This window comes from Myotis myotis, unplaced genomic scaffold, assembly GCF_014108235.1.
Source record: "Myotis myotis isolate mMyoMyo1 unplaced genomic scaffold, mMyoMyo1.p scaffold_m19_p_3, whole genome shotgun sequence".
Taxonomy (NCBI): Eukaryota; Metazoa; Chordata; class Mammalia; order Chiroptera; family Vespertilionidae; genus Myotis; species Myotis myotis.
This window is the reverse complement of record NW_023416335.1, coordinates 162,997,946-163,007,784: the sequence shown is the minus strand read 5'-3', so window position 1 is coordinate 163,007,784 and position 9,839 is coordinate 162,997,946. Positions and strand designations below refer to the sequence as shown.

Below are 9,839 nucleotides of genomic sequence, written 5' to 3'. Positions count from 1 at the left end.
CAGGGGCCGTCGCAGCCTCACAGGGACCGTCTCAGCCTCACAGGGACCGTCTCAGCCTATAGAATATCTTTATGCTCTTTTAAAAATATATATATTATATTGAATCTTACAGAGAGGAGGGGAGAGGGATAGTGAGTTAGAAACATCGAAGAGAACCATCCATCAGCTGCCTCCTGCACGCCCCCCCTTACTAGGAATCAAGCCCACAATCAAGGTACATGCCCCTGACTGGAATCAAACCTGGGATCCTTCAGTCCACCGGCCAACACTCCATCCACTAAGCCAAACCGGTCAGGGCTCTTTATGTTCTTAAGGCAGAACCTCTTAAAGCAAATTATGAAAAAGCAGAAGTCATAATGAACAATTTTGATAAAATTTAGTATAACAGTGGTACATCTACACAATCGAATACTATGCTGCTGTAAAAAAGAAGGAATTCTTACCATTTGCAACAGCATGGATGGAACTGGAGAGCATTATGCTAAGTGAAATAAGCCAGTCAATGAAAGAAAAATACCACATGATCTCACTCATTTATGAATAATAAAGACCATTATAAACTGGCAAACAAAAATAGATACAGAGGCAGAGCTGCTTCAAACAGACTGTCAAACTACAGTGGGAAGGCCGGGGAGGGTAGGGGGGCAGAAGGGGGCAGGTAAGAGATCAACCGAAGGACTTGTATGCATGCATATAAGCATAACCAATGGACACAAGACACTGGGGGGTAGGGGAGGCCAGGGGAATGTCAAGCGGGGGGAGAGGGGGAGACATATGTAATACTCCTTCTAATACTTTAAGCAATAAAACAAAATTCAAAAAAAAAGAAAAAAATTTAGTATAACAAATATTAAAAACTTCTACATGAGCTCTAGCTGGTTTGGCTTAGTGGATAGAGTGTAGGCCTGAAGGGTCCCAGGTTTGATTTCCAGCGAAGGGCACGTACGGGGTTGCAGGCTCGATTCCCCAGTAGGGGGCGCGCAGGAGGCAGCCGATCAATGATTCTCTGTCATCATTGATGTTTCTATCTCTCTCTGCCTCTCCCTTCCTCTCTGAAATCAATAAAAATATTTTTTAAAAACCCCACAAAACTCCTACATGAAAAACATCTTAAACAAGGTTAAATTACAAGTGACAGATGGGAAGACAGGGAGTAGATATCTGCATCGAACAGATTTATCAGAAAAAGACTATTACCTGGCATCTATAAAGGAGTCCTACAAACTGATGATAATAAGGAATATAAACAGCCCAATAGAAAAGTGAACAAAAGGTATGAATTACCAGAAGAAATTAAAGTAACCAATAATACATATAAAAATCAGCTTTCTCTAGTAATCAGAGAAATACAGAGTAAATGGACAATGAGATTCATTTCACATCTATTGGGTTAGCAATAATTTAAAAGTCTGACCATTTTTTAAAAAAATATATTTTATTGATTTTTTTACAGAGAGGGATAGAGAGTTAGAAACATTGATGAGAGAGAAACATCGATCAGCTGCCTCCTGCATACCCCTATTGGGGATGTGCCTGCAACCAAGGTACATGCCCTTGACCGGAATCGAACCTGGGACCCTTGAGTCCACAGGCCAACGCTCTATCCACTGAGCCAAACTGGTTAGGGCAAAAGTCTGTCCATTTTAAGTGTTGTGTGATGTCCATACAAGAAACATCCAAACCTGAGTTTATTTGAGCCAAACTGACCACAATTGCCAGGAAGCAAAGATCTCAAAATGCTTCAAAAAGTGTCAGTTTGCAGTTTCTTTTATGCACATTAAGGAGGGACCTTACAGCCCAGTTGGTGTGGCTCAGTTGTTGAGTGTCGACCCATGAACCAGGAGGTCATGGTTAGATTACCGGTCAGGACACACGGCTGGCCACATTGTGGGCTTGATCCCCAGTAGGGGGCGTGCAGGGGGCAGCCAATCAATAATTCTCATCATTGATGTTTCTGTAGCTCTCTCCCCCTCTCCTTTCCTTTCTGAAATCAATAAAAAGTATCTCTATTTCTTAAAAGGTTAACCTAGATGCACACGAACAATGGACAGGGTAATTTAAAAACCTTTCACTAAAGAAGTTACAGGCCTGGGCAAAACTGCCCAGCATGACCTTCCCAGTTAGGAATTTATGAGGAGATCACCCTGTGAGGTTACCTTTGGTGAGATTTATTACAGCACCCTTTTCTTCCATCATGAGGGTGCAGAGAAGCTAGGAGGACTCTTATCTTGTAAAACTGATACAACTGCTTTGGAGAGCAACATGTTACTTGCTCAAGGTGAAAAAACACACATCCTTTGTCCCAGAGTCTATTGCCTTAGAGCAGTGTGTTTCTCAATCCACTGGTGGGTCCTGAAATCAATCAAGTGGGTTGTGTCAAGCATTTTACAAAAAATGAAATAGAATATAAAATGTAAGAAGTGAATTTTGATATAAAATGTGTTTACTATGAGTCACGGTTAAAAACCAGTCTGAAAACACTGCTTAAGTTTCTTATACCTAAGAACAAAGAGACATCTTCGCGGATGTTCCCTGCAATGGTGTGTTTGTAATAATGAAACATGAAAGCACTGTGAATGTCTATCAGTAGCAAAGAGGTAAACAAACTGGAGTGTATTCTTGTGATGGAACAACGCACAGCAGCTAACATTAATGAACTTGATCTCTATCATCACATGGATGAATTCTGAAAAATTTGAGGGAAACAAAACAGAAAAATGCCACATTGTTAGGGGCAGAAATAGAATATTGGGGACTAGCTATAAGAAATAAATATTAATCATGCTCTGTTAACCGTGATTGTTTTGTTTTGATTTAAGAAAGCACATGTGAACCTGGCTGGGAGTTGTACATCCCCAGGACCTGGGAGTCAACCTTGGAATGAGGCCCATCAATGGCGTCCGGCCCCAGCTTCCCACAGCCCACCTTGCCTGCTTCCCCATGCCCAGGATTCCTGCTCCCCCATGTAATCTTTGTCCTACCCAATATAAGCAGCTGGCTTCTGGGGGGCTGGAGAGCAGATGTTTGTGGGTGACCTGCTACTCTCCCATTCTCCCAGCAGTACTGGAATAAATGCTCATAGATGATTCAGCTCTGTCTTCACTTGATTGGCTCAAGTCGTGACAGGCAGTCTGGACCCATTGGTTGTCCAGTTACAACATGAAACCAAATATATGGTTTCTTATTTTATTTTGAGAGCACGTTTATGAAAGTTGGGGACAGTGAAACAAGGAAGGGCTTAGGATAGAAGCAGCAACAGGAGAGAGACTCCTAGGCCAGGCTGCTTTGGCTCTCTAGAAACGTTATGGGAAAGAAAGGAGCCAAGGCCGGGCTGCTGTCAGCTCACTGGAAAACCAGAGAAAAGGGGGCCGTGGTGACAGGCTCCGAGGGTTAGCCCAGGAGGAGCTGCCACTGCACGTTGTTCCCCTGGTGGCAAATCTTATGGGGACCCTCAGAGTGTAGGAGAGGCATGGCTATTGGAGAAGAGGAGGAAGGGAAAGGCTCAGACATGCTCCGGGAGGCAGAGTGCGCTGGAGTATTTAAAACATTAAAAAATACTATAGAGCCCTGGCCGGTTTGGCTTGGTGCATAGAGCGTCGGCCTGCAGACTGAGGGGTCCCAGGTTCGATTCCGGTCAGGGGCATGTATCTTGGTTGCAGGCATATCCCCAGTAGGGGGTGTGCAGGAGGCAGCTGATCGATGTTCCTCTCTTATCGATGTTTCTAACTCTCTATTCCTCGCCCTTCCTCTCTGTAAAGAATCAATAAAATATATCTTAAAAATATACTATATACTACTTATTTATATATAAATATAAATTGTCATATAAATGCTCAAATACAGGGTATAAATGTATACACACTTTAACATCTGACAGCTTAATTGATGTTTTCTTTTTCAGATTTAAACACTGGAATATATAATTATTCAGAGTGTGTAAACATTTTGGGGGGACACCCTGTATATATACACAAAGTATTAAAAGTGGACTGACATAAAGGGGCAGCCTAAAGGAAGAAAGGGAAATGGGACTTGGGAGAAAATAGGTCTGACACTATTTATTCATTTTGGGTGGTAGACACATAGATGAATGTTATAATATTCTTTGTTCTTTTCCTTTTAAAACATTTTTAACACTTAAGAAAAAAGGAATGCAAGTAAGAAGTTTTAATACAAACCCTTGGTTATTAAAATTCTTTCATGCTGACACTTTTTTTTCAGTGCCTTGGGAAGAATAACTTGTCACAAACCAACCTGTCAAACTCAATGAATCCGTATCTAAAGGTGGCAAGTCACTGCAGCTATGATCTGTCCTGGCAAGAGATTTATCTTTTCCTGAAAAGTTTCCAGTCTTTCTTTTTTTTTTTTTTTTTTTTTATTCTTTTATTTTTATTTATTTATTTATTTTTTTTATTAAATCTTTATTGTTCAGATTATTACATTTGTTCCTCTTTTTTTTCCCCCCATAACTCCCCTCCTCCCAGTTCCCACCCCACCCTCTGCCCTCACTCCCCACCCACTCTCCTCATCCATAGGTGCATGATTTTTGTCCAGTCTCTTCCCGCATCTCCCACACCCCTTTCCCCCCCAGGAATAGTCAGTCCATTCCCTTTCTATGTCCCTGATTCTATTATAATCAACAGTTCATTCTGCTCATCAGATTATTTATTCACTTGATTCTTAGATTCACTTGCTGATAGATGCATATTTGTTGTTCATAATTTGTATCTTTACCTTTTTCTTCCTCTTCCTCTTCTTAAAGGATACCTTTCAGCATTTCATATAATCCTGGTTTGGTGGTGATGAACTCCTTTAGCTTTTCCTTATCTGTGAAGCTCTTTATCTGACCTTCAATTCTGAATGATAGCTTTGCTGGATAAAGTAATCTTGGTTGTAGGTTCTTGGTATTCATCACTTTGAATATTTCTTGCCACTCCCTTCTGGCCTGCAAAGTTTCTGTTGAGAAATCAACTGACAGTCGTATGGGTATTCCCTTGTAGGTAACTGAGTTTCTTTCTCTTGCTGTTTTTAAGATTCTCTCTTTATCTTTTGCTCTTGGCATTTTAATTATGATGTGTCTTGGTGTGGTCCTCTTTGGATTCCTTTTGTTTGGGGTTCTCTGCGCTTCTTGGACCTGTAAGTCCATTTCTTTCACCAGGTGGGGGAAGTTTTCTGTCATTATTTCTTCAAATAGGTTTTCAATATCTTGCTCTCTCTCATCTTCTGGCACCCCTATAATTCTGATGTTGGTACGCTTGAAGCTGTCCCAGAGGCTCCTTACACTATCCTCGCATTTTTGGATTCTTTTTTCATTTTGCTTTTCCAGTTGGGTGTTTTTTGCTTCCTCGCATTTCAAATCATTGACTTGATTCTTGCGCTCCTCTGGTCTGCTGTCGGGAGTCTGTATAATATTCATTATTTCAGTCCGTGTATGCTTAATTTCTAGTTGGTTCCCCAATATAAGATCGAGTGTCTCATTAGTTTTCTTGTAGATCTCATTAAGTTTATCGGCGGCTTCTAAACAGTTCTTGAGAGACCTTAAAAGTGTGGTTCTGAACTCTATATCTTCCATTGACAATTTTGTCCTGTTTCTTTGTCTCCGCATTTTGTTATGCTTCCTTGGTGCACCCCCTAGTGGTCTTTGTTCGCAGTCTTATAGTTAAATCTTGATTGTTGTAGCTAATTCCAGGGAGGGTTTGACCTCCAGGCCAAGTGGCTATGAGAATCAGCTGTGTCAGCAGTGAGAGAACTTCTGTCCTCTAGGGAGGTGCTAATCTAGCCTTTGCCTGAGGCTATCCGGCAAATGCCTCTGTGCAGGGCTTGGGCGGGGCGGGTCGCACAGGATCAACAGGGTGGGCCAGAGAGAGCAGTTATGGCGGCTCTCAGTCCTGTCCCCAGGGGCTCTGCCTCTCTGAGTCCCAGCACCCGCTGCAAAGCTCAGAGAGAAAGCTGCACTCGCTCTGACCGAAGCCAGACAGTCCCGCTTCTCCCGTTTGAGTCTGGGTCCCTAAAGACTCACCCGTATCTGGAGCTCAGAGTCTGCGACTCCCTCCCGATTGAAAATGCCAACCGCGCCCTCCGCCGCCAGCCCGCTGCGCGCACTCCGCACCTCAGAATTTGACTTTAGCACTGTGCCTCCTCTGAGTGTCCGTATGCGTTTCTCTTTCCTCCTAGTTGTAGGACTTCCACTCAGCCAGCGTTCCTGTGGTTCTGGGTGATGTCCCTTCCGTTTTTTGGTTTCACTTTTGAAGTAGTTGTTCAAAGCAGCAAACTCTGGCGTTAACCTATGCCGCCATCTTGGTTCTCCTGTCTCCAGTCTTTCTTATCTTTGCACATTCCGTTCCCTCTTTCCAAAAAGCCAGTCCTCGCAGTACTTGTCTTCGTCAGTCTCCAATTTATCCTCCGTGATCTAGTTCAAACATGACTTCTCTGCATCTGGATGCACCACCATCACCACCACCAGAATTTATTACTGCTCCTTCCTTTAACTCTCACTGTACCTTAACATTTTCCTGTTACAGCACCTCTCACGTGATAGTACAGTTATTTTTTTTCCTCTTAAAATCTTTTCAAATTAGTGCCAACCTTTACAAACTTGAATGTCTGGCTTCTCCTGCAAATGTGGAGGATCTGACACAATGTAACAAAGCACCCGGGGCATCTTTCCCAGGGGGCACTCATTCTCTCCTGTGCTGGGCCCTTCTGGGCATTTGAGTCCTAAACCCGGGACTAAGTAAATAAATAAATAAACCTAGAACTGATATCATAGATTGTGTGGCTTAAATAATAAATATTTATTTTCTCAGTTCAGGATGCAGGAAGTCCAAAATCGGGAAGCCACCTGGTTTGGTTTCTGGAAATGGCGCTCTCTCTGGCTTGCTGCCTTCCCACAGTGCCCTCACCTGGTGGAGAGCGGTGAAGAGAGAGGGAGAGGGGAGAAGGGGAAGCACAATTATTATTTAAAATAAATTTTTATTTATTTCAGAGGAAGGGAGAGGGAAAGAGAGATAGAAACAATAAGAGAGAATCACTGATCAGCTGCCTCCTGCACACCCCCAACTCGAGATGGAGTCCATAACCCAGGTATGTGCCCCGGCTGGGAATTGAACTGTGACCTCCTGGTTTATAGGTTGACGCTCAACCACTGATCACACTGATCACATCACACCATCCAGGTAGGGCTGTACTTTTTATCTATCTAATCTCTGATTTATCTCAAGCAACAAAAACAATGCCTGGCCTGGGTCGAAGCTCAATAATTGTGGAATTAGTGAATAAATTAACTATTTATTAGTGAAAAAAAAGAACACAAAATATAAAGCAATTTCCTTTCAAAGGAATTATTATTTTTCAAATATATTTTTTATTGCTTTCAGAGAGAGGAAGGGAGAGGGAGAGATAGAAACATCGATGATGAGAATCATTGATCGGCTGCCTCCTGCAGGTCCCACCCTGGGGATTGAGCCTGCAACCCGGGCATGTGCCTGACCGTGACCTCCTGGTTCATAGGTCAATGCTCAACCATGCTGGGTGGGCTCAAAGGAATTATTTTGAGAGGAAAAATATTACTTTATACTCAGGTATATGTATTCAGTTAATAAATACTTTTTTTTAAAAAATATATTTTATTGATTTTTTTACAGAGAGGAAGGGAGAGAGATAGTCAGAAACATCGATGAGAGAGAAACATCGATCAGCTGCCTCCTGCACATCTCCTACTGGGGATGTGCCCGCAACCCAGGTACATGCCGTTGACCAGAATCGAACCTGGGACCCTTGAGTCCGCAGGCCGACGCTCTATCCACTGAGCCAAACCGGTTTTGGCCAGTTAATAAGTACTTAATAAGCACCTCCTATGCCAGGGACCAGAAATACAGTGAGCTTAGAATCAAATGGGGAGCAGTCATTAAGAGCATAATGCTGAGTGAGGGGGAGTGGGGGGCAATGGGGGGGGGTTAAGGACACATATGCAATACCTTAATCAATAAAGAAATTAAAATGCAAAAAAAAGAGCACAATGCTATAGTTAATTATTTTAAGTACTATGAAGGATAATTATAGCTAGCTACAAGATGAGTAACAGGGAAACCTAACTCCGTGGGCTTAAGAAAGAGTTTCCTGTAACAGCGCTGTTTATACACAAACTGCAGTAATTCATGTACCCAGTCTGTCTGGGTTCAACTGCTGACTCAGATACTGATTAGGTTACTTAACCTCGCTTAGGAAGTGGAGCTAACAATAGTATCTACCTCATGAAGTTAAGTGAGGATTAAACCACTTAATACAGGTAAAGCCCTAAGAACAATGATGGCAGTGGTATCTGCTCAATAAGTGTTAGCTATTATTACCACCATTTCAGCTGGAGCCTGCAAGACAAGCTAGAAGGGAGGGGAGAACCGCCAAGCAGAGAGCAACAGGTGCAAAAGGCCAGGGGTATAAAGCGGCCTGCCTGGCCTTTGGCGGAACTGAAAGGCCAATATTCCTTAGCAGAGGGAGCTAAGGGGAAAGAGAGACAACGGGACAGGAGATGAGGCCGGGAAGGGAGGCCCTAAGGAGCCTGGACTTTATCCTTAGGGTCAGAGGAAACTTGAAAGCCCCTCCTTCCCTCTCCATCCCCCCGCCCCGCCGCCCAACAAGCTCTAGCAGTTACCCGAATGGATGTTTCCATTGTTGTTCCATTGGGTACCTGGGGCTTTTCCAGGCTGGTGACCTTCGTACCTGGCCCTGCTCATGTCTAACTGCCTACCACAGAAACCAGAGTTTATTCTTGAATTACTATTTATTACTGTATTATTTTCCATACAAACAACTGTAAACCTACGTTTGCCCCCACCCTGTATTAACCCCTAGAGTGCCCTTCCGCCAAAAGTGCCGGGAGCGCTATCAAAGCTTCGCCGCGGCGTCCAGTTCTAAGTCTGCTTTTATTAAGTGATGATGCTATTGCTAAATATGTCAATGTAGTAAAGGTTTCCTTAAGTTTTTGAATATGTAACTTCATTTACTTGCGATTCATAATTTTTTTCCTAAACTGCTGTAGAATCAGCAAAAATGCCTTGGCAATTTTAGCATAGTCCCTAGGATATGGGTTGGCACTCAAAGGGTTCCTATGTATTCAAGAGGTCTTAACTGTTGGAGGCAGCTAAGTGCCACTTCTGGGAACCCTTCCCAGTTTCAGTTATTAATTAATTTGTTAAAAATTAATTAGGGTATAGCAGTGAACGAGACAGAACACTGCCCTCAGCCTAGTTAGGGAGCCTGCCAAACAAGGAAACAAAACATATAAACGATGTCAGTGGTAAGTGCTATTAAAAAAATACACAGGGTGGTAAGAGAAAATGTGTGTCCTTTGGTCAGAGAAAAACTTTCAGAAGAAAAATGACATTCAAGCTGAGACCCGAGCTTGGTCTGCAGGAGGTGCTTAAGGAAAGACATTTCCCCACCGAACTTGGGGAACGCCGGCAAAGGGAAAAGCCGACAAAGGGAAAAGCCGACTCGGTTCGCCCAGGGGCCGCTCCCAGGCTCCCGACCTTTGCCACCAGATGTTAACTGGCCACGGGTGGTTCCCGGCCTAGGCACGCCGCCGCCACCAGAGGGCGCCGCGGGTCCTCCCAGCACCCAGGAGGCGCCGTGGCCCCAGACATTGCCAAATGGACATCTGGCACGTACCGCGTCCAGGCGCCGATGCAGGAGACTCGGACAGAGGGCAAGCGCGGCCCTAGGGAATCGAGAGGGGTCACTCAGAGAGAGGACGTCCTCAAGATCACAGAGCCTACCACGGGCAGAAGCACTCACTCCTTCGGGGATAGCCTGCTTCCGGCGCCTTGAAAACAGGAAGTACT

General features: G+C 43.8%; 1 long non-coding RNA gene across 1 annotated transcript; it reads right to left on the bottom strand.

Annotated features, from left to right (window-relative positions):
- Nucleotides 1-6,770: 6,770 nt before the first annotated feature.
- On the bottom strand, nt 6,771-9,789 carry LOC118649894. The gene is made up of 2 exons (XR_004965791.1): nt 9,667-9,789; nt 6,771-6,902 (listed from the first exon to the last, which is right to left on the bottom strand). It is a non-coding gene; the product is annotated as an uncharacterized LOC118649894 (long non-coding RNA).
- Between the last annotated feature and the right edge of the window lie 50 nt (nt 9,790-9,839).